The sequence below is a fragment of the Nylanderia fulva genome, unplaced genomic scaffold (assembly GCF_048542155.1).
Source record: "Nylanderia fulva isolate GAGA-0341 unplaced genomic scaffold, ASM4854215v1 Scaffold82, whole genome shotgun sequence".
In the NCBI taxonomy this organism is placed as follows: Eukaryota; Metazoa; Arthropoda; class Insecta; order Hymenoptera; family Formicidae; genus Nylanderia; species Nylanderia fulva.
Genome location: NW_028190939.1, coordinates 309844 through 334523, shown reverse-complemented (window position 1 = coordinate 334523; position 24680 = coordinate 309844). Strand labels below are relative to the sequence as shown.

Here is a 24680-nt window from a genome sequence, read left to right as displayed (position 1 = left end):
TTTATCGATGTAGGTTTATGTGTAGAGGCGTCCCTCTCCCGACCTCCGCCGGCACAAATGGGACCACCTAGGTGGACACTCACCGACGATGGCGGAAGAGAAGAGTCGTCTCCCTCCCGTGAGGCACCCGGGAGAAAGGTGCGGACCTATGTCCTGCACCCCCCCCCCTCTCAAAAGCCTCATCCTGGTTCCACGTTTGGTTGCGTGAGTCTGGAAGTGGGAGCAACCCCCCCCCGGTTTCCGCCGTCTATGGGCATACCCGCATTCGACGGACGAGGAGGGGAGACTACCCCCTTGTCCGTCTTTTTTCTCTTCTTTCTCCGCCGCTGGACTGGTAGCCATTCCTTCTCTCCTTCCTTTTCTTTCCCTCTTTTTCTTCTCCTTCTCCTTCCGCGACATCATTTTCGCAAAAGGAGGAGAAGCTTTCCCACTTCTCCTCTGCCGATACCATCTCCCTCACCACACTGGTGAGGGAGAGGTTCTCTCCCACTTTCGCCTTCAACTCCTCTCTCTCTCTTCTATCCACGCAGCACGCCACTCCAAGGTGTGCTACGCGGTGTCCTCCTCGGCGTTGCAATGCCAACACCGCGCCGTGCGCTTCTTCCCGATTTTACTCAGGTACCTACCAAAGCATCCATGCCCGGTAAGCACCTGAGTCATCTTGAAGTTCCAAATATACCTATACAGTATATACACGCACGCACGCACGCCTTCACCACGGACAGAGATGACACTGCTATGTTGCGCGTCCCCAGGTGGCGGATAGGGGAATGCTCACTGTATGCGTCTCGCGACGGAGAGTAGGAATGAAATAAAATAGCTCCCGCGGACTAAACACAACAAAATAGAGAAATTATGGCAGAGTTAAGAAACGAAATTAAGTTTACGGTGCAGAAAAGGGATACCTCAGTGCCGGCGTTCGGGGGTGCCGATGTAGGCTCCCGCTCGTCGTCAGTAAACTACTGCAGTATGATGGGAACGGATTCTTTGGGTCTCGCAGCGGTCTTCGCTCCGAACAAACAGCACTGCAAAGAGTGGAACCAGGAGTTTGGAAAGCTTGAGGCGCAAATAAACACCATGCTTAAATATATATCTACTAGGACCAATGTCCATGAAGAACTTAGGACGGACATAAACACCATGCGATTAACATACGCCAAGGTGGCGAAGCTTGATGCGGGCTTCGCAGTATTGATGGCAAGTGTGCAAAAAACGGCGGAATCTCAGACCTCGCCCTTATTTGGCAAATCATTGCGATCAAGGGAAAACGATGTCGTGATAACTCCAAAGCGGAAATAAATCTCACCGCCTCAAGGAGATGCATGTAAAACAAAAAAGGTAAGAGAGAAAAAGGACAAGCCTAAACCAGACGAGACAGGCGGGGACGCTGACGGTTCGATAGCACCAAATGCCCCGAAGGATACGCCGTGGCAAAAGGTGAGAACAAAAAAAAAGAAAAAAAAGAAAAAAAAGACAAAACAAGAGACAAGAAACGTAAAGAGCAGGAGGGACAATGAAATCGCCGAGCCCGACCAAGTGCTTTGATTGTGAAGCCGGGGGCGAGAATGACGTTCGCCGAAATCTTAAAAAAGATGAAGAAAGATCCAACTCTTCAAGAAGTAGACAAAAAGGGTGCACGTGTGCGCAAGACTCGAGCGGGGGATCCTACTGGTCCTGAACAATACAAGCAAGTTATTGTAGAACTCAACACGGCAATTAATAACGCCTTGGGGGACGATGTTATAATCATTGCTAGAGTCCAGACGGTCATGCTGGAAGTGGTACATATGGACGGAACAACGACGAAAGAAGCCCATGAAGCAGTCCAGAAGGAGCTTGGCATTAAATTTGGGATCGAGTCGGTGGTGTCTGTGCGTGAAACCTATAGCGGCACGCGTGCAGCCTTACTGAAATTGACACCGGACGTAGCAAAGAAGTTATTGCAGAAGAAGACAGTGCGTATTAACTGGTCGAACTGCCGCGTGCGTTAAGGTGCTTAAACCAACTAAGTGCTTTAGATGCTGGCAGTTTGGCCACATTGCTAAGAAGTGCAGTTCGCCAGTGGACATAGCAAAGCTCTGTATAAGATGCGGTGGATCGACTGGTGATGGATGCTAAAGACCGCTATCCAATGGCTATCACAGGTAACTTCAACGCCTGGGCAGTGGAGTGAGGCAGCAGGGAGACGAAGAAGAGAGGGCAAACCCTCTGGGAAGCGTTTTCCGTGCTTAACATCACACTGCTCAATGACGGAAAGCAGCCGACGTTTGTTCTGGATGAGAAGAGCTCGACCGTGGATCTAACGTTCGTCAGCAGTACCCTTACAAAAGACGATAACTGCTGGTGCGTGATGGATTCGTGCACGCTGAGCGACCATCTCGCGATCAGATGGGACATAGCAAGACAACAGCACCGTGAAGGATGAGCACCGAGGAAGAGGAAATTCTGAGGCTGGAAAGTGAGCACTTTTGATGCGGATGCACTACGCGCATATATCCAAAATAGATGCTTAGAGGGATTAACAGCAGAGGGAAAAGTTGAAGAGGTCCTGAAAGGGATGACAGCAGCTTGTGACGTCGCCATGACTCGCCGTAGAAACGGAAATCCGCACAGAGCAGTGTATTGGAATGACACTATAGCACAGCTTCGAGCGGATAACAACAGGGCAAGAAGAATGGCGCAACAAACTAAGAAGAAGCCGTCTTTTCCTGGATTAGAACCAGCATTTAAGCTGGCTCAATCCAGACTGACCAAAGCTATAAAACGTAACAAAAGACAATACTGGGTCGAGCTCATAGAGGAAGTGGATGGCAATCTGTGGAGAAGACCGTACAAGATCGTTATGACTACAGGGTTTGTCCGGAAAGTAATGCGTCGCATTTTTTTGTGACGCGACTATACATCGCAGAGCGATGGGACCGGTTGGGGAGGAAGGGGGGTACCCTTAGCTTTCCAACGGTAGGTCGCTCAATTGTTTCCATGCGCTTGGAGGGTTAGGACGGCTTATTCTGTGAACCTCTGCTTAGTGGTCGCGTCGAACTTGTGATGGAGAGAACGATAGAGCAACGCTATGCGATAAAGTTTTGCGTGAAGCTGGACAAGACGCCGCTGGAAACTTTTGAAATGCTCAAGAAAGTTTTCGGGGACGATTGCCTTTCCAAATCGCAGTCAAACAGATGGCACAAGATGTTTAGAGAAGGTCGGAAGGAGGTCGCCGACGAGGCCCGCGCAGGACGCCCGTCAACATCGCGAACGGACGACAATGTGACTCGTGTGCGCCAATTATTGAATTCAGACCGTCGAATGAATGTTCGCTTAATGTCGGAATTATTGAACTTGCCGAAAACGATTGTTCACGAGATTGTATCGGAAGACTTGGCCATGCGGAAGATTTGCGCAAAACTTGTGCCCAGAGTGTTGACCGATGCGCAAAAGCAACACCGAGTGGAAGTTTGTGAAGAACTCAAGCAACTCTGTGCAGATAATCCCAATTTCCGGCGGACTTTTTTTTATTTCCTCGGCTGAAAAGGGAGCTCAAAGGACAACAGCTCGAGTCGGTTGACAACGTACAAGCTACTTCGACGGCCTCCCTGAACAGCATCCCAGTCAAGGAGTTCCAGAAATCTTATGACGCATGGAAATCGCGTTGGCAAAAATGTATTGACGCAGAAGGGTCATACTTCGAACAATTTTAAGTTGTTTTACCTATGCGATCAATAAATTCTTTTTTAAAAAAATGCGACGCATTACTTTCCGGACAAACCCTGTAAGCTCAAGGGCCAATCGAATCAACAACCTACATGTCCTAAACAACTGGAGAAAATTATAACAGTACTTTTCTCGGCACAGGAGCCATTCGACTACCAAGTGGGTCAAGAGAAGGATGAAATTATCCCTCCGATTACCCGAGAGGAGCTATTGCAAGCCTACAACAAGATAAGAAATAATAAGGCGTCGAGGATGGACAATATCCTCAATATAGCGCTAAAGACGGCAAAACAGGCAGTCCCTGAGATGTTCCTAGAGATGTACAACGCATGCCTCGCGGAGGAAACATTTCCCGAACAATGGAAACGACAGAGACTTGTTCTTCTGCCCAAGGGCAACAAACCACCTAACAATCCGTCGTCATATCGCCCATTGTGCATGCTGGATACAGCTAGAAAGATCTTGGAGCGAATTATCCACAACCGGATTGAAGCTGCTGTTGGACATTCTCTCGAAGACAACCAGTACCAGGCTTCAGGTAAGGGAGGTCCACAATAGATGCCATCATTCACGTGATGAGCACGGCGAAACAAGCAATCACTGGAGATCGATGGAAAAAGGGCAATAAGAAGTACTGTGCATTTCCGGCTCTGAATGTCAAGAATGCATTCAACTCAGCCAGATGGGACATCATCGGCAAAGCGCTGGATAAGCTGGAGACACCTCAGTACCTGAGAAAATGATCAAAAGCTACTTCAGTAAACGTGTATTGATGTATGACACAGAGGACGGTCCACGTAACTATCGGATTACAGGAGGGGTACCCCAAGGCTCAGCGCTGGGTCCTCTTCTGTGAAATATTATGTACGACGACTTGCTGAAGTTAAAACTACCGGCAGGAGCAAAGATGATAGTTTTTGCGGATGACGTGGGGCTCGAAATCGTCACGAAACATCTGGAAGAAAACAACCGCATCTTAAGAGACTCATACGATGAAGTGCAACGATGGATGAGCTCGGTCGATTTAAAACTGGCTAGCCACAAAACAGAAGCGGTGCTGTTCTCGAGTAGGAAGCAACTGGTGACAATCACTCTTGACGTGGGAAACTGTACTATCACTTCTTAGTCGCAAATCAGGTACTTGGGAGTGATGTTGGATTCCAGACTTAACTACAAGCAACATGTTGAGTAGATCACAAAGAAAGCAAGAAATGTGGCCGCGATGCTGGCGCGGCTAATGCCCAATATCGGCGGCCCAAGACAAGATAGAAGAAAACTCCTGGTCTCAGTGGTAATATCTGTACTCACGTACAGCATAGCCATCTGGGGCAATGTCCTGAAGATCGAAGAATATCAAAGGAAGGTGGCGGCAATCCACCGTCTTAGTGCTCTAAGAGTGGCCTGTGCCTTCCGTACGGTGTCCGACAATGTTGCGTGTGTCATTGCAGGAATGATACTAATTAAGGTGATAGCTATAAAAAGAAAGCAACTGTACGAGCAGAGAAGTACAAACCCAGAGGATAAGAAGGAACTGAAAAGGATCACAAGACAGGATAGCCTTCAGAGGTGGCAGGAAAAATGGAACACATCTGTGAAGGGGAGATGGACACACCGTCTAATCCCCAAGGTGGAGAGTTGGATTAACCGCAAGCATGGGGAAGTCAACTATTACCTGACGCAGATGCTGTCTAACCACGGATGCTATAAAGCCTTCCATAGGTTCAAATATGAGGATATGCCAGACTGTCCAGCAAAATGTGGAATGTCGGAAATGCAGAACACGCATTTTTTTAGTGCACATGTTTTGTAGAGGAGAGAGCGGTACCGCGGGGGCATCACACAGGCCATAAAAGATTTAAGGTTTTAGTCGGTAGGGCATCAAATGCCTAGTCCGACACACGGGTGCGCGCCAACAGCACCTACGGTGCGTAATGCATTTCCCCCACTTTAAAAAAAACACACACGCCTTCAGGCACATGTACACTTGTAAAAAGCACAATAAACACTTGTTAAATATTGTTACGTAATTGAGTCGTACGCTTCTTGGATTACCTTTTCCCAAACCTTGTAATCCCGACTCAGCAATCCGGCCGCACCGGGAAAGCGGTACGTTATATTGGCGCCCGAACAGGGACCTGACCGCCACCGAATCCAAAAAACGAACGACTCCATTCGATGAAAACGTGGATGTGTTCCCTAAGGAAAGAACTCGTCGCGTTCGCGGCAAAAGCAGGGCTTGATCCGACTGGTACCTTAAATGAACTGCGCCGCGTAATGGATACGTCCACAACCGGCTCAACACTCGCACGGAATGCATTCGCCCCAACAAACGAGCCCTTAGACGCCGTGCTACAACCGACCCGACCCTCAACATCCTTTGATGACACCCGCACCATGAACCAGATCAGAAAATGGGGTGTCATTTCGGCGGAAGGTCCATCTCCCCTTGCGTTCCTGGAACTCATTGAGGAATTGCGCGACTCGTACGGGGTTACCGAAGAGCAACTACTGAAAGGGGTGCCGGAATTATTGAGGAGGGAACCTCTTCTTTGGTGCCAAAATAATCAGCTCAATTGGTACGGGTGGGGGGACTTCGACTGTGCATATAATTTTTACCGCGACGGTACCAGGCTGCTCTCCGTCGCGATTGCCGATCGCCGACAGATAGCGAATGAAAAATTCACTAAGTATGCCACCGAGATTCTGACCTAATGAGACGCGAGGGGTTACTCTCGCGCGGAACAACTCGACCGCCTCTATGAAAATATGAATCCTGATTACAAGCTGTATGTCCGATACGACGACGCCGGGAGTCTTGCGGAATTGTAAGTCCGCGCCGCGGAATTTGAAGAAACCGAACAGCAGCGTAGGGCGCTATGTAAAAAAGACACGCTGAAACCGACCACCGCGGCGTTATATAATAAAACAAATGCTGTTGGCGTTGTAAACAACCGGGACACACGCGTTTCAACTGTAAGCGACCTCCGAAGAAATTCTGCTCCCAATGCGGCAAAGACGGGGTACTCACGAAGGAGTGCCACCCACCGACGGGAAACGTGGGACGGATCGGGACCGCCGCGGCCAATTCCGCTTTTCAAAGCTTTACATAGAATACACGCCGCGGCCGCACATCTTGGTGAGAATTCAGGGACACAGTTTTTTGGCCTTATTCGTCACTGGCTTGGAGGTGTCATTCATTAATGATCAAACCGCGCACCGGTTATCCCAACGCGGTCGGTTATGTCGCAAAACCCCACGAGGAACAGATCAAACAAGTCCAGCAATTCTTGAGGATAGCGTCCTGATATCGCCGTTTTATTGCTTTTCGACCCTTGCCGCCCCTCTCATGCGGTTAACGCGCAAAAACGCCCGATGGACGTGGGGACCCGAGTCGAAAGCTGCATTCCGTACGCTTAAAATCACGTTGATTACGGCATCCGTGTTTGCCTGCCCAGATTTTAACTGCCGATTTGTATTACAAACTGACACCAGCACCAGCGGCCTTGGCGCGGTCCTCACACAATATTTCGTCAAAGGAGAGCGTGTACGCAAGTCGCAGTTTGAATCCCATCGAGTGTAATTACAGTGTGACTGAATTAAAGTGCCTAGCCGTCGTATGGGGAATTCGCCGGATGGAAAACTATCTAGAAGGGTACGCCTTTACCGTGATTACCGATCATCTGTCGCTTAAATGGTTGCAGCATTTGGACCGACTGGCTCGGTGGCTATTCGAGTTGCAACAATATGATTTAAAAGTAAAATACCGGCGGGGCACTCTGAACCGCGTCGCCAACCCCCTGTCGCGGCAACCGATTACCTGCGCCGTCGGTCCACCCTGATGTCCGTGGTATCGCCGATTATATGATATCCGATCATCTGCGTCGTCTTCCGAGATTCGGATACCCACCCCGACTACCGAATTGACAACGGAAAATTGTGGCACCACGTCCTGCACAGCCTGAATTTCAAGGACATCTCAGCCGACACACAGTGGAAGGAATGTGTACCCAAGGAGCAACGTCTAGAGATCCTGCGACGCCACCATGACGCCCGATAGCCGAATACCTGGGCATCGCCAAAACAATTGCCCGGGTAGCAGAGAAATTCTACTGGCCAGGAATGTTTCGCGACATTGCCACTTACGTACGAAACTGCACGAATTGTCAAGCCCACAAAGTCGCCCAAAGGGCCCCGGCCGGCATGTTACACGCTACCGCCGTGGAGCGGCTTTGGGCTCAGGCCACCATCGATCTCGTCAAGCCATTACCACGATCACGCCGAGGGCACACTGGGCTTCTTGTGGTGCAAGTTGGTTTCTCAAAGTGGGCAGAAATGGCGCCTCTTCGCAAGGCCACCGCTACCACCACTGAGCGAGTGATTTTGCGTCACGGATGTCCGGAATCCATATTATCGGATAACGGGACGCAGTTTACGTCAAAGAAATTCATCGAGAGATTGACATTCAACATCAAATACCGGACCACGCCGGCCTACGCTCCGCATTGCAATCCCACTGAAAGATTTAATCGAACGCTTAAGACAATGATTAGCCAATACGTCGACCAAGATCATCGTACGTGGGATGAAAATTTACCGGCGCTATAGTTTGCTTATAACACCGCAGTTCACGATGCCACCCGGATATACGCCCGCTTTTCTTAATCATGGCCGAGAGTTACACGTGCTAATCGCGCCGCTAGATCAACTGCCCTCTGATCCGAATAGCATCAAAACTAGCCTAAACGCGGTCTACGAACTCATTCGCATTAATCTAGCTCGCGCGTTTCAATGACAAGAAAAACATAACTTGCGAAAACGTCCTTAAAAACCGGAAGTTGGAGAATGGGTGTGAAAGCGCGACCACCCTCTGTCAAACCGAGCGATTTAATTTAATGCGAAATTTGTGCCTAAATTTGTCGGCCCGCTCAAAGTACGAGTCATCTTTCCAGTCATCGTAGATTTATGCAGCCGACGGGGAAAATGGTACCGACACGTACACTTACAAGATTTAAAACCCGCACACGGGTCAAAATAAACAATAACAGAAACGATGATCCCACGCTCGACACAGAATCAGACGACGAGGGAAAAAACAATAACAATACCGAGACCGAGAAAGAAAATTCAGATGACACCACTGCCGAAATTAATAACGACCTATAACGACCAAATCCAAACGAAAAAGACACTAGTTATCAAGATGTCGAGCGAGTCAGTCGCGAAGAAATTGAGATCTTGGCCGAGACCGATCAGCCACCGGTCCCTGGTTCCGATTCCGGAACCACCGGCACGGTCGCCATCACCACAGCCACCCAGAGTCGGAACAATGGTGCAGCAATCCGATCATGTGAATCGCCGAAAACTAGAGGGGCTTATGTTGACGCCGCCACCGCCGACGCCTCGCAAGGAGACCACGGAGACTGAAAAGCCGCAACTGCCCTCCGGCCCCTTGCCACCTCCTCCGATTTGCGTCTGCATCGCGCCGGGCATCGAATTTGACATGTCACATTTCACCGTCCGTATGTCCCGGAAATATAAAATCCGCTCTTCGCAAGGCCGCTGGGTGATGCGCTTCAGTAAAACCAGCGCATTGACATACCGACGACGTATCAGCTAAGAGGTATTTTTGTAATTATTTTGTTCAAATACCTCAAAGTTCAGGCCTCCTTAACCGGTGGGAGGGGAGGGGGTGATATAACGATACGACCCGCGCCGCGAAGCTCGCGTTTCAAATATACCTACCATATATACAGGGTGTCCGGTAATTGTCGCTTCATTCGTCGTGTGCAGGTAAAGTGAGTTAAACCGAATAGAAAAGTCCTCTACCATTTTGCGATTTACGCAATAATTATTGAGTTATTATATAAAAAAGATCGGCCAATCCACGCAAATAAAAGCGCGCGACGAGAAGAAACGTTCTACTGTAACATGATACACAAAAATTTTTCGAACACGATTCGTAGACAGTCATCGTTCGCTCCTCCTTCCGCTTTGCTGCGCGCGGTGTATCGTGTTACAGTAGGACGTTTCTTCTTATCGCGCGCTTCTATTCGCGTGAATTGGCCGATCTTTTTTATTTAATAATTCAATAATTATTGCAAAAATCGCAAAACGATAGAGGACTTTCCTATTCGGTTTAACTTACTTTACCTGAACACGACGGTTGAGGCGACAATTACCGGACTACCCTGTATATATATATATATATATATATATACGGGTGGATTATTTGACCTGATGTGTGACCTTGGCTTTGACCTTAATGTCAAATTTGAAAGTCATTTAAAGATCAATTTGATCATTTAAAATAAAACCACCAGTTTTTTATTGCATATTCTTATAGCTTATGTCGAGAGCTTTTTAAAACACTATGTATAATAAGATTTTTTTTCATAAAGTACTTTTTGAGTTATAAGACAAAAGATCGTATGCTGCGCGTAACACGGCAAATTTTTAATTCGCTTACTTATAGCACTTTTAATTCTCTTACTTTTAGTTAAACAGCGAGAAAAATTAAACATTTAAAAAATAGTTCAATAAACAATATGGCGCACGGCTCGACATTGACTCACAGTACGGGATGGCGCCGCTAGGCCGCGCAAGACCGAAATGCTAACTCGTGAGTAGAATACGGCCAGCGGAATACATATAATATAGAAGGCACGGAGTTTTGTCGAAGGAGCAGTGTGGATAAATTTACACAAACTAAGAAGAAAGGAAGCCGACGAAGGATTTTGTAATACAATATTATACACTGACACAATTACACATGTAATTAATTGTAAATATTAAAAGTCATGTTTAACTCTAAGTTTCTTTATGTAAACTTGAGCGATTTCATTATCCTAGCGTTTTCCACTACAAAAAACGTAAATTGACCCACAATTGTTAAGCAGTATCAAATTTTATTGCTTAACAACTTACGATTACTGAAAACACTTATGGCTGATTATACTCCTTCGGAGATTGTTGATATTCTCCTTGTACTTGGAGAATGTCTACAAAATTATCATGAAGCTTCGCGAGTTTATCGGAATCGTTATCCCGAAAGAAAACACCCAAATCATTCCGTAATCCGGAACCTTGAACGAAAAGTTTGCCAAGGCCATTTGAAACGTTATAGAGAACATCGTGTGTACAATAATAAAGACGACGCGCGTATGCTTATTATTTTGGCAACTGTTCATCTTAATCCTCATATGAGTAGTCGAGTTATGGCTAGAGAAATTGTTATACCGAGAACAATTTTTAGAATTTTGAAGAAAGTGAAGTACCATCCTTATTATATTACGTTAACACATACTCTTAGTCTACAAGATATGCAATTACGTGTACAATTTTGCAATTGGGCACAAATGATCAGAGCTGATCCGAGTTTCTTCTATTACGTTATATTCTCTGATGAGTCGACGTTCAAAAATAATAATGAATTGAATACACATAATTGTCACTATTGGTCTGATGTTAACCCTTTTTGGCATAGACAAGTAGATAATCTGCATTGATGGAGCGTAAATGTTTGGTGTGAGATTATAAATGGTTACTTGATTGGTCCTTAATTCTTTGATGGAAATGTCAATGGAGAAAATTTTCTGGAATTTCTCAGGAATCATTTACCACAATTACTTGAAGATGTTGATTTGCGTGCACGATAAAGAATGTGGATACAATTGGATGGGGCGCCAACTCATTATGCAGAAATAGTTAGAAATTATCTAAATCAGGAACACAATGATAGGTGGATTGAACGACGTAGACCCGTCATATGGCCCCCACGATCTCCTGATCTTACTTTACGTGACTTCTTTTTATGGAGGTATATCAAAAATGTTGCCTATACACAGGCATCTACAACAAGAGAAGATATGATAAAGAGAATACGAGTAGTTTGCAGGAATATACCTCGTGCTGTCTTACTTAAAATGGTCAGACATTTCCAAGATAGGGTGGCGTTATATATTCGAGTGAATGGAGATAATTTTGAACAATTCCTTCAATAGAAAAATTTGTAAATTTGTAAAACCCAAAAGGAATAAACAACTACTCGTTGTTCCTGAATAGCGCTAAACGAGAATTAAAACTTTGCCGTTTTACGCGCAGCATACAATTTTTTGTATTATAACTAAAAAAGTACTTTATGAAAAAAAAAAATTATTATAGTGTTTTGGAAAGTTTTCGAAAAAAGCTGCAATAAAATATGCAATAAAAAACGGGTGGTTACTTTTAAAAAATCAAGTTGACCTTCAAATTTGACATCAAGGTCACCATTAGATGTTCCCCTCTGAACCCTGCAACTTTTGTATAAAACATATTTTTCTATTCTACTTACTTTAGAAGATATTTGCTTGGATTGATTAAAATGGTCCATATATATAGATATATATACTAATTATTCACTCTGCCTCTCTTTATACAATATATAATATTATACATACTTTTCTCTTTCTTCTTTCTTCGTCTTCTCAATAATTTATAATATTCTAATTTTGACTTTCGCGGCCATTGGAATCATCAATGCAAAAGATTTCCGGATTGATGCCGCGTGGTTTAACAGCGTAATGCCGACGTTTCGCAAACGTTGCAGTTTGCATTTTCAGGGCTGAGAGCTCCGATATTGAGCTTTCTTGGGTTGTGGTCCTTATATATATTATGGGAGGTTTTTCATCTACGGAAAAGTATTCCGTAATGACGCCGCCTAGTAGTGTGAGTGTATATTAAGGGCAGTGTGCCAAATAGGGTTTGTTTGATAACCTTTGTCGCGGTTGAGGTTGTCGAGATGTTTCAGAATTTCTAGGGCTTCACGTTTCCTGGCGAAATAGCTTTGCGAGGAGGCTAGTCTGGTTGCTTTGTCGTATTGTACCGAGTGTCCCGTCTCCATCCAATGTTCTGCCAAGGCTGATTGACTAAAATGGCAATACCTGGCACTCCGTTGATGTTCTTTAATTCGTGTACTGATCTTTCTCCCAGTTTCTCCTACGAGGTGTGTTCAAAAAGTATCGCGAATTTTGAATTTCCGCGGGTTACGTATATTCGATTTTCGATTTTTTTGTGGCGTTATGTTGGTACTCATGTTTCTCATTTATGCCGACAAGTACGGCCATTTTGAATGTTCAGTTAATTTTTGACAGCTGCTTTGCTTGCACGTGTTTTGGCTCGTCTTCGATTTTTGCCTATTCCAAAAAATGGATCAAAGAATCTGTATCAAATTTTGTGTGAAAAACAAAATTAAGTGCGCGGACTCATTCCGAATGTTGACTGTGGCATATAGTGAAGCTACCTTGGACCGAAGCAACGTTTATCGGTGGTACAAAATGTTTTCCGAGGGCCGAGAAGATGTGAACGACGAAGAGCGTGCCGGACGCCCGAGCACGTCAACAACAGACGAAAACATTGATGAAGTGAAGAAAATAGTATTGGTCAATCGTCGAATCACCGTTAGAGAAGTTGCTGAGGACCTAAACATATCGATTGGCTCGTGCCATTCGATTTTTACCAATGATTTGGGCATGACACGGGTCGCCGCGAAATTCGTACCAAAATTGCTCAATTTCGACCAAAAACAGCATCGAATTTTTGGCCAAAAACAACACACTAATAATGCCGCAGCCACCATATTCCCCAGATCTGGCCCCCTGTGACTTTTTCTTGTTCCCAAAACTGAAGAGGCCCATGAAAGGACGACGCTACGCTACGATTGAGGAGATAAAGACGGCATCGAAGGAGGAGCTGAACAAGATCACAAAAAATGATTTTTTGAAGTGCTTCGAGGATTGGAAAAAACGTTGGCACAAGTGTATAATATCTGGTGGGGATTACTTTGAAGGGGACAAAATAGATATTCATGAATAAATAAATAATTTACATAGCGACACTGATAAATTAAACGAGAATCTTGATCTGTTAATAGAAAAATTTACCAAAATCTAGCTTTGTGATTTTACATAGCCGGGTTTTTTTGTTAGACTTTTGATATGAGTGCCGATTAGTTTAGTTGTTTTTATTTTTATTTTTATTTTCATATTTTATTTTTATATTTGTTTTTTGCGTATATATGTATCGACTGTGTCGAAGTAGAATACCGCACAGTTGTTAGAGTGATGTGTCACGTGTAGCATCGTCTTCTCTCTGTTTTTGCTGTCGGGGTGAGTGTTCTTCCCGGTTCTTAATTTTTAATTCTTGTGAATTGTTCTACGTTTAATTTATACCATGTTGATTAGTGTTGGTAAGGGAGTCACTGCTCCGCTTCCTTCCTGACGATGGTCACCGTTAGGGAGACACTCCGACGGCCGGACGGTTTGAATAGGGAGGAGAATGATATTTAATTTATTTGCGGATTGTATGTATACGAGTTTTATAATTTTCTGATTGTACCGATTATCTTCTATTTTTGTTTCTTTGTATTTTGCAGCTACTGAAGAAGACCCGAAGTGGGTCGAAACGTTTAGAATTTAATAAATGAGTTTGACTTGAGATCTCATTTTAATTTATTAATTTTGTGCATGTCATCCGCATAGGCTCCGATTGCCGTCGAGATTTTATTTTTATTGTAACACAATAATTCGAGCCGAGATTAATAGTTTTTTTTTTATAAATAAATAATTTTTGAAAAAACACAAAATACTTTTTGAACACACCTCCTATGTACACTTTTCCGCAGGAGCAAGGAATTCTGTATACACCTGGTGTTTCTAAGTGTGGTCTCCGGTCCTTGGGATCAGAAAGCAGTTGCGCAATCTTATTTTGAGGTTTGGAAATTACTTTGATATTGTGTTTACCCAAGATCCTGCTAATGCGTTCTGTTGTATCTTAAAGATACGGAAGAATCGTCCATTTTTTATCTTCTTTTTTACTTGATGTACTCATATTTGTAGAACTGGAGTTCCATGAAAATGTTTGCAATGATAAGTGAGATGGAAGATCCCATTGCTGCTCCGGAGGTTTGTTTATAGAACTCTCCTTGAAATTGGAAATAGGTTGAGGTTAGGCAATGTTCTATTAATGGGAAGAAATTTGAGTCAATATTAGTAGGTATACTAGGGGAGTTCTAACCCAGGGGCAATGAGGGGGGGTGAGGGGCGGGGGGGAATCGGGGGCGAGGGGGGTGACGTCACGCGGGGGAGGGGGTCTTATCAGTAGATAAGCTTATCTTTTGTTTATAAACATATCAGATTACCTGATAAGGGGATCATATTACCTGATAAGGGGATCATGTTACTTGATATGTTTATAAACAAGATAAGATAAGGGGATCATGTTACCTGATATGTTCATAAACAAGATAAGATAAGATAAGCGGCGTCTTTGTAAGGTATCAAAGATAAGATAAGCGGCGTCTTTGAGCGGTATCTAAGTTTTCATAAACAAGATAAGATAAGCTTGAGCGGTATCTAAGTTTTCATAAACAAGATAAGATAAGCTTGAGCGGTATCTAAGTTTTTATAAACAAGTAAGCGGCGTCTTTGTAAGGTATCTAAGTTTGCAGATAAGATAAATTCTACAAAGGCTGCCGCCGTTTCAGGCTTGGATCGAGCGCCGACAAATAGATATGTATTATCCCAAGATAAGATAAATTCTGCGAATGGCTGCCGCAAAATCCAAGCTTGGATCCCGAGCGCCGACATTCAGATATCTAAATTTTCTCTGAAAATCCAAGATAAGATAAGATAATTCTGCGAATTATTAAGAACAAAAGGTTTGCCGACAATCAAGCGGGTTGATCCGTACAAGTTGCGACATGTCAATCCGATCCGACGTGTCGATCCGACGGGGTGAAATGAAAGGTAACGGGCGGCCTTATCTATGTATTTCTAAGCGATATCTAAATTTTCTCTGAAAATCCAAGATAAGATATCGCACAAATATTTCTCGCGAATTAACAATTGCATCATCATCCCACGAACAAAGGGATGATCGGGATATATAATGAGGACCGATGCAGCTGCCGGGCCATAGTACCACTGGCGAGCGCACGCTTCATTCGAGGTGCAAGAAAAAAGTTTAGTGTGCAAAGAAGTTTTTTTGTAATAAGTGTGAAAAAGTAAATTTTTTTACAAAAATGGAGAACGTTGAGCGCGACCTGTTGGAGCGTTCTCGCCAAGTTGCTAACTTGGGCGAATATTTCGGATGGCTGCAAGAGTGCGAAGAATTTATCGAAGAGCTGGAAGAACGCAGCCGTGCCAAGCGTCCGCGTCTCTCGATTGGACATAGACAATCTCTGGTGGCGAGAATAGCGCGACTCGAGGGTGCAAAGGTGCGCTTGCAGAGACGGTATGTCGGTGAATCCATGCCTAGTGGCGGCGGATTCAGTGGCGGCGGCAATAACGCGCAAAGACTCGTTTGGCGCGAAATCGATACGGCGTTCGATAGCCGTATACTGACCGGTGCGATAATTAACGCAGACCACATCGAACCGCGTCAGTTTTTGGAAAATGCCGCAGACATTGTAGTCGAGAACGTGGAGAATGTGCTGCAGAGACACATCAGTGTAAAAGTGAACACCGTTTTCAACGGTGAATTTGTGTCCGGTGACAAGCGCGCCAATAAAAGTATCAACACGAGAAACTTTGAACTCTTTCGCACGTCCGATGTACGCGAGTGGTACGAGCGCCGCGTAATCGAGCCCACGCTAGCATCGCTAGAAGAGTTCCAGGAACGCGATAGCGGCTGGGCATTGTCGCGGATAATAGATTTGACAGTGAATGTAAATAAGTACAATTCCAATGCGCGCAGGGATGTCCATGTCAAATTACCTGCAAAAGATTATGGCAAAGAGAGCGGTTGTTAATGTGCGATCAGCGGACAATGCGTGTTTCGCATGGTCGGTGGTGGCCGCTCTGTACCCCGCTGAAAGACATGTGGAACGAGAATCCTCCTATCCGCATTACACTACAGTGCTGAACCTCCAAAACATTGAGTTTCCAGTGACTGTGAATCAAATTAAAAAATTCGAACTTGCAAACGACATCTCCGTAAACGTGTACATCATCGAGAACGAGAACATCGTCCCGTTGCGTCTTTCGGAAAAAAAGAAGGACAGGCACGTCAATCTGCTGTACGTGGAGGACGAACACAGAGTGGGACATTTCGCAGTGCATAAAAAATCTGTCTCGCCTCGTCAGCTCACAACTGAGCAAAAAAACATGGTCAAAAATTATATCTGCGATCGGTAAGTATATATTAAACTTAAATTATATTTTAATTAAATTTTCATTAAATTTTTTATTTTTTACAGATGCCTACATTATTTCGGAGCGGTGGATAAATTGCAAGGCGCATACGGAAGATTGCGGGAAATTGAACGACTGCGCTATTCGGTTGCCGAGCGAGAATGACAAGTGGCTCAGCTTCGACAACTACACGAGGAAGGAGCGGCTGCCGTTTGTAGTGTACGCCGACCTCGAGTGTGTTTTGGCAAAGACCGAAGATGCCAAAAATTATCAACACCATCAAGTGTTCAGCATCGCGTACTATGTACAGTGTTCGTAAGACAGTTCGTTGTCCGCGTACAATTCCCGCCGTAGTGTCGATTGCGTCGCATGGTTCGCCAAACAGCTTAAAAATTTAGCAATCCGCGTAAAAAATATTTTAACGACCAATGTCCCCATGGTAAATTTAACGCCTGACGAGTGGTTAAAATTTCGCACCGCGACGCATTGTCACATTTGTGAAAAACCGTTTGACGAAGACGATACACGCGTCCGCGATCATTGCCACCTCACCAGGCGGTACAGGGGTCCTGCGCATTCAAATTATAACTTAAATTACAAAGAATCATTTTGTATCCCTATAGTCTTTCACAATCTGTCCGGCTACGACGCACATTTTATTATCGAAAACATAGCCACAGCGTTCAAAGGGGAAATCGAATTACTGCCGATAACAAAGGAAAAATACATTTCATTCTCGAAGACTGTTAGATTGACACAAGATAATAATTCGAAAAATTATATCAAATTACGGTTTATCGATTCGTACAAGTTTCTCAGCGCTAGTCTCGACAAATTAGCGTCATTTTTGGATAAAGAAAAACTAAAAATTTTACATTCGGAATATCAAAATTTAACTAGTGAAAAATTCAATTTATTGACACGGAAGGGCGTCTTTCCGTACGAATACATAGACTGCGTGGACAGATTACAAGACACATGTTTACCGCCGCGCGACTCATTTTACAGTTCCTTAACCGGCGACACAGTATCCGAGAGTGATTACGCGCACGCCGAGACCGTCTGGAGCTGATTCTCCCTTCGAACGCTAGGCGAATATAGCGATTTATATTTAAAAATTGATGTCTTGTTATTGGCCGATATATTTGAGAATTTTCGCGATAGTTGTATAAAAAGTTACGGACTCGATCCCGCGTATTATTATACTCTCCCCGGATATACATGGGACGCCATGTTAAAACATACGAATATAAAATTTGAATTATTAACAGACATTGACATGGTTATGTTTGTCGAACGGGGTATACGCGGCGGCCTTAGTCAATGTTCAGGCCGATACGCACAGGCTAATAACAAGTACATGCAATCGTACGACCCATCGAAACCCTCATCGTACCTCATGTATTTCGATGTAAATAATTTGTACGGATGGGCAATGTGTCAACCATTGCCGTATGCCGATTTTCGGTGGGTCGACGATATATCGAATTTTGACGTATCATCTATCGCGTTCGATTCGCCTATAGGCTATGTTCTCGAAGTAGATTTAGAGTATCCGCAGGCATCTTCATGACACGCACATTGACCTACCGTTTTGCCCGACGCGCGATAAGCCGCCCGGCAAGCGGGAGTATAAACTCCTCGCAACGCTTTGCGATAAGAAGCGCTACGTGATCAGCGCTACACTATCGTAATCTACAGCAGTGCACGCGCCACGGGCTACGCATAACAAAAATATACCGCATACTACAATTCACGCAGTCAGCGTGGCTGCAAAAATACATCGAACTCAACACGCAGTTTAGAACACATGCGAAAAACAATTTTGAAAAAAATTTATATAAATTGATGAATAATGCGGTATTTGGCAAGACGATGGAAAATGTGCGCAATCATGTGGATGTAAAATTATTAACAAAATGGGACGGACGGTACGGTACGGAGGCAATGATCGCGAAACCAAATTTTCATAGTACTAGCATATTTTCGGAAAAATTAGTTGCAATTGAATAACGCAAATTCGAAGTTAAAATCTACAAACCAATCTACGTCGGCATGTGCATACTCGACATATCAAAAGTATGTCTTTATGAATTTCACCACGAATACATGTCACCGCTCTATCGTGACAATTGTAGAGTAATGTACACCGACACGGACAGTTTAATATATCAAATTAAATGTCAAAATGTCTATGAAAATTTGAAACGCGATATCGCTCGATTCGATACCATCGACTACGCCGCGAATAATGCGTACGGTATACCACTCGCGAATAAAAAGGTGCCAGGTCTGATGAAAGATGAAAATAACGGCGCGATAATGACCGAATTTGTCGGGCTTAGAGCAAAAATGTTTGCTTTGCGGGTGGACGGTAAAAAAGATACTAAAGAGGCAAAAGGTGTCAAAAATAACGTCGTAGCGCGTAGTATAACATTCGACGATTATACGCGTTGCCTTAATGATGAAATAGAAATGACGCGTCAGCAGTCATGCATAAGATCGAAATTACATAAAGTGTATACCATCAGCGAGACAAAAATTGCTCTAAGTCCCTACGACGACAAACGGTATGTCGTACCTGAGTCGACCTTGCCGTGGGGACATTATAGAATACCGTTGTAAATTATATTTATTATATTTATTATATTTATTATATTTATTATATTTATATTGTAAGGATGTATTAATGAGAAGTATATATATTTTATATATTTTTTGTTATATATTTTATATATATATATGGTATACAATATATAGTATGTTATACAATGATTGAATAAAATACATTAAATAACATTGTTTTTATGTATCCAAGAGTTGTGCGAACTGTCGAATCCCATTTCACGTAAACCTCGTCACCCCTCCTGCGCAGTATTTTCTCCACGAGGTACACATCCGGATAATTTGCGCGATGCAGCTCGTGCTCGTAAAACGCTCCAGCGATAGATGTCTTACGATAATCCTCGAGTAGATATGTTACGGGATTAGTATGCTGCACTTTAACAATCTTAAACACCTCGGTTGTCCAATTTGGCGTGTAACCCTTCTCGAAAAGTTGTTTGTACTTGCTGACGCGTACCTGATCACCTACTTTGAACTTTGCCGGGCCCGCGATTTTTACACGATTGTACACGGTAGCCAAGAGTCTTTCGGCGATCGCGGGGGTAACGTCGGCGGGTCGCATACCAATCGTTCGATGCTTGCGTCCGTTGTAATCTGATACGAGGCGTGGCAGTATGTCGAACCACTTGTAAGTGCCATTCAGCGTAAACATCTTCCACATGTCGTTCTTTAGCGTGCGATTGAATCGCTCGACGACCGACGCCTTCAATACCGAATATGTCGAATAGTGATTAATGTCATGTTTTCGCATAAGTCGTTGCACATCGGCGTTGTAAAATTCCTTCCCGTTATCGGTTTGCATGTTTTTCGGACATCTCTTGCTGTCTCAAATTATCTCAGCGATTGCGTCAGCTGTCTCGCTTCCTCCTTTACTCTTGAGTGGTACAGCCCACGCATACTTGCTCAACACATCGATGACGGTGAGTATGTAGTGGTAACCTCTGTTGAAACGGGAGTACGGACGCATCTCGACAATGTCGGCTTGCCACAGATCATCGTATCCTCGCACTATGACATGTCTTCGAGGGAAATTTTTTCTCGCTGACGCGTGCAACTCGTTTACCAACTGCCTTCTCTCCAAACTATGTTGCTCGTTGTTATTTTCACTATTCATTCTCATTCTTTCACGTTCGTTCACGTTGTTTCGGGGTTCGTTCAGGTTGTTTCGGGGTTCTTTCACGTTGTTTCGGGGTTCTTTCACGTTGTTTCGGGGTTCGTTCACGTTGTTTCGGGGTTCTTTCACGTTGTTTCGGGGTTCGTTCACGTTGTTTCGGGGTTCGTTCACGTTGTTTCGGGGTTCTTTCGGGGTTTGTGCCACGTTGTTTCGGGATTCGTACCACGTTGTTTTGGTGTTCTTTCACGTTTGTACCACGTTGTTTCGGTGTTCTTTCACTTTCGTACCACGTTGTTTCGGGGTTCTTTCGGGTTAGGTAGTCGTTATAGCGTTGTTCACTCCCGTCCTTGACCCATTCGAAAATCGTCTTTGACTCGTTTGCAAGCCTTTTTCACAGTCGCTTCTGATCCGTTCGCAGCCGCTTTTGAATCGATCGTAACCGCCCCTGACCTGTTCGCAACCCTTACTGAGTTGGTGATAGCCTTGTATGTAACCTTTAAGGACTTGTTCGTAGCCTCGTTCGCAACCCTGTTTGACATGATCGTAACCTCGATCGTAGCGGTCGCGTTCACCACCGTTTCCAGGTCGTTCACTGCTGCTTCCGGGTCGTTCACAGCTGCTGCTTCCGAGTCGTTCATTGTTGCCACTCATTGTTGTTTGGTAGCACGTCGATCGTAACCACTCGAGAATCCCTTCTTCTAGACGTTTGTTTGATAGACGTTTCTGAGCCAACCGCTCATTAGATGTCTGAGGTAGTGTTTGGTGCACGCAAAAGTTCTTTTATCGCAGTCTCCAACGCTCGTACATCCTTCTCTAACGCAGTCAGCTTCTCATCTAACTCTTTCTGTTGGACCATCAATGTTTTAAAGCACTCTTCCAGGTACAATTTGTTGACGGCATCGGTATCCGCCTCAGGTTGCGCTACACGGCGAATCTTGCGCGATCTCGCGTCATAATCTGTAGCGACGCGACATAGAGCGTTTTTACGCACACATCTTCTCATCAATGTGTGCCAATGATCGCCGGTTGTATCAATTCTCCTCTCGAATAATCCAAATTTATTGATAGACATTTTTTTTGCAATGCTTTGTAGAGTGTCACGCGATGGACTGAATAGATTGTCGGGACCCCCGTTTAATTTATAATAATGCCCGCTTCCCGCAGTTCCTCGATGATCGACAGGATCTCGTTGTCATGCGCGTTGTTGCCAGCTTGGCGCGAAGCGTCGAGCAATCGTAGGCGATCCACTAGCTCGTTGGGGTTGTCCCAGTGCACGTAATCAATCTTATTGTCGGTTAGCGTCATAGCGCGAGGCATTCCAGTGCCAGATTTTGGGCTCTCTACCCGCGTCAACGGTGCGATTATATATTTGTACTTGTCCCCCTTGCTACCCTTCACACGACCTTGCGCATCAAAATTGCGTTTATGCACGTTTGTCACCAATAATATGTGCTTGTATTTTTGCAAATCGTCATCCCGGTAATCGGGTCTTTTCTTGAAGATCAACTCGTACAATCCGGGCGTTCCAATGTACCGCGTGTCACCTATGATTATATTGTCATCTTTGTCAATCGCGAATCGCTTGCTGCCGAGCCGCAATTCATTCTCGCCGAAGTAGACTCCGTATACATTATCAATTTCTTTCTTCTCATCAGCACCGAGGAGAGCGTCTATGTACTTTTGTCCTAATGGCCCCCAATCCTTTCGCATCATTTGTCGACCTTCCGACGATCTTAACCAGTGTCGAAGGGATATTTCGGGCAGGTTACGCGTGGTTTTGAAAACATTTTCGTCTACGAGTGCTTTGGGTATCACAGGTAGTACGCTTATCGGTGTAGATGTTGTCGGCAATGAAGCGTCCAATGGCTTCGAAATATCATATTTTCTCTTTTTCAATGCCTCCTCCTCCTCTTTATATCGCTTGATAGTTTTATGTTTTCTCTTTTTTGGTGTCTCCCCCTCATACCGTGTCTCGATTTTCACATCGTCGTCGTCGTCGGTGTTAGGATCGTTTTTCACCGAAATCGTCGCGTTGTCGACAATCTTTTGTAGCGGCTCGATAATAGGTTTAAAGTGAGTCTTGACGGCGATATCATCATCGATCTTTCCGGTCTTCAAAGCGCAGGTGTTTCTTGCGGATCGATTCGGCCGTTTTCGCAATCTCCTTGGCAACCTTTTCACGCTCGCGAATATTATCAGCCATCCTAAACTCTAGAGAGTGCTGTCGACGACTAATGGCTCCTGCGGTATCGCGAACTCGTTAAATCCTTTTCTGTATCGCCCGTTCGTAAGCGAGCTGTCCTTGTCTATCACTAGAAATCCATACTTTTGCTGCCAACATGTACGACATAACTCCCCGAAATCCTCATACGACATGTCGGTATTCACGTGATCGTTGTACACGTGCTTTCAAATTGGTGGCGTCCTGTTTAAACAGGATTAGCAGGTTCGCGTTGTCGCGTATAAGATGTTTCGGTATTCTCGCGTATGTCTGACAGAGATAGAAGCAGTCGATGTTCGAGTGGCGCCCCATTGAGAAGTACTCTCTTATCGTATCTTGCTTGTCGCATGCCACGTCATCAAAGACAAAAATTGAATTTGGACATGCCTCGCTCGGTGGAATGACGTCACTGTTATTGGAGAATGTAAAGTAGCCGATTTCGTCAATCGGTGTCAATAAATCTTCCAAATAGCGATATTTCGGCTGTTGCAGCGATTTAGAGTACACGTACACGTTCTCGAAACGCACACCGTGCGGACTTTCCAGCAGGCTTATCAACACGTTGGTTTTACCGCAATTTGAGGGGCCGCAAACGATCGCGCGTATAGTTGTCGGTAGCATCGTACCGTGTTTGCGCACACCTTCGTTCACGCTGCAGCGTACTCTGTCGTCGTAATTCATCACTCGTATCGTCAGAGGTTGTCGCACGAATTTCATTTTCTCACTCCCGATTTGACCTCCAACGTCCGCCTATTTATAGCTGCGCGGACTCGCGCTTTGCTCAGTATCGTCTAGAGATTGCAGGCGGATGTCAACGAAAATAGGCACAGGTGTATTAAATCGTGCGATAAACGCACTTCCGGTCGAGCTTCATATCCCCGGCTATCAATTTTGCGGCCCGGGAACTCGTTTGGAACAGCGATTGGCTAGAGGTGATCAAGGTGTCAACCCATTGGACGCGGCGTGCCGTGAACACGATATAGCGTACTCTCGGAGCAGCGAACTCACCGAGAGACACGCGGCGGATAAGGTACTCGCCGAGAAAGCGAAAACTCGCATCGTCGCGAAAAACTCGAGTCTCGGTGAGAGAGCCGCGGCCGCAGTTGTCTGAGCAGCGATGAAAGCCAAGACGAAGCTCGGCATGGGCTTGAAGAAGAGGACGAAGAAGAGGAGGGTACTTTCGGCAGCGAAACAAGGCGGATTTTTGCCGATTTTACCAATGCTGGGCGCGCTCGGATCCCTGGTCGGCGGAGCGGCTGGCGTAGCAAAAGCGGTAAACGACAATAAAGCCGCGCAACGTCAGTTGCAAGAGATACTACGCCACAATCGCGCCATGGAAGGCCGCGGACTGTATCTCGCCCCTTACAAATATGGACGAAGAGCGAGGAAAAAAAAACGTCAAAAAAAACGTAAAAAATGCCGCAAGGTGTAATTACAAATGTGCAATTGCTACAACTTGCAAAATGTATGCACATTCCATATTTTCAAGGCGTATTTATGCGCAATAATTTACCGATAAATGGCGCGTGAGAAAATGAGAGCGGTATCGTCAATCTGGACAGCACAGACGGTCCTGGCACTCATTGGGTGGCGTATGCAAAAAGGGGAAATCACGCAATCTATTTCGACAATTTTGACAATCTTTGACCACCCGAGGAATTGGTGCGATATTTAAACGTGCCGAAATTGGAATACAATTACACCTCTTATCAAACGTATGATCAGAGTATCTGTGGACAATTGTGCTTGCAGTTTCTCCGAGAGATTGAATTTTAGTTCAACTTGCAGCGAATTTAAAGACTGACATTGCGCTATTTCACTCAGTTTTGTCAACATGTCGCTAACA

At 44.9% G+C, this 24680-nt stretch overlaps 1 pseudogene; it reads right to left on the bottom strand.

Moving 5' to 3' along the window:
• Positions 1–21747: 21747 nt before the first annotated feature.
• Positions 21748–22816, bottom strand: LOC146719913 (uncharacterized; annotated as a pseudogene).
• Positions 22817–24680: the final 1864 nt, after the last annotated feature.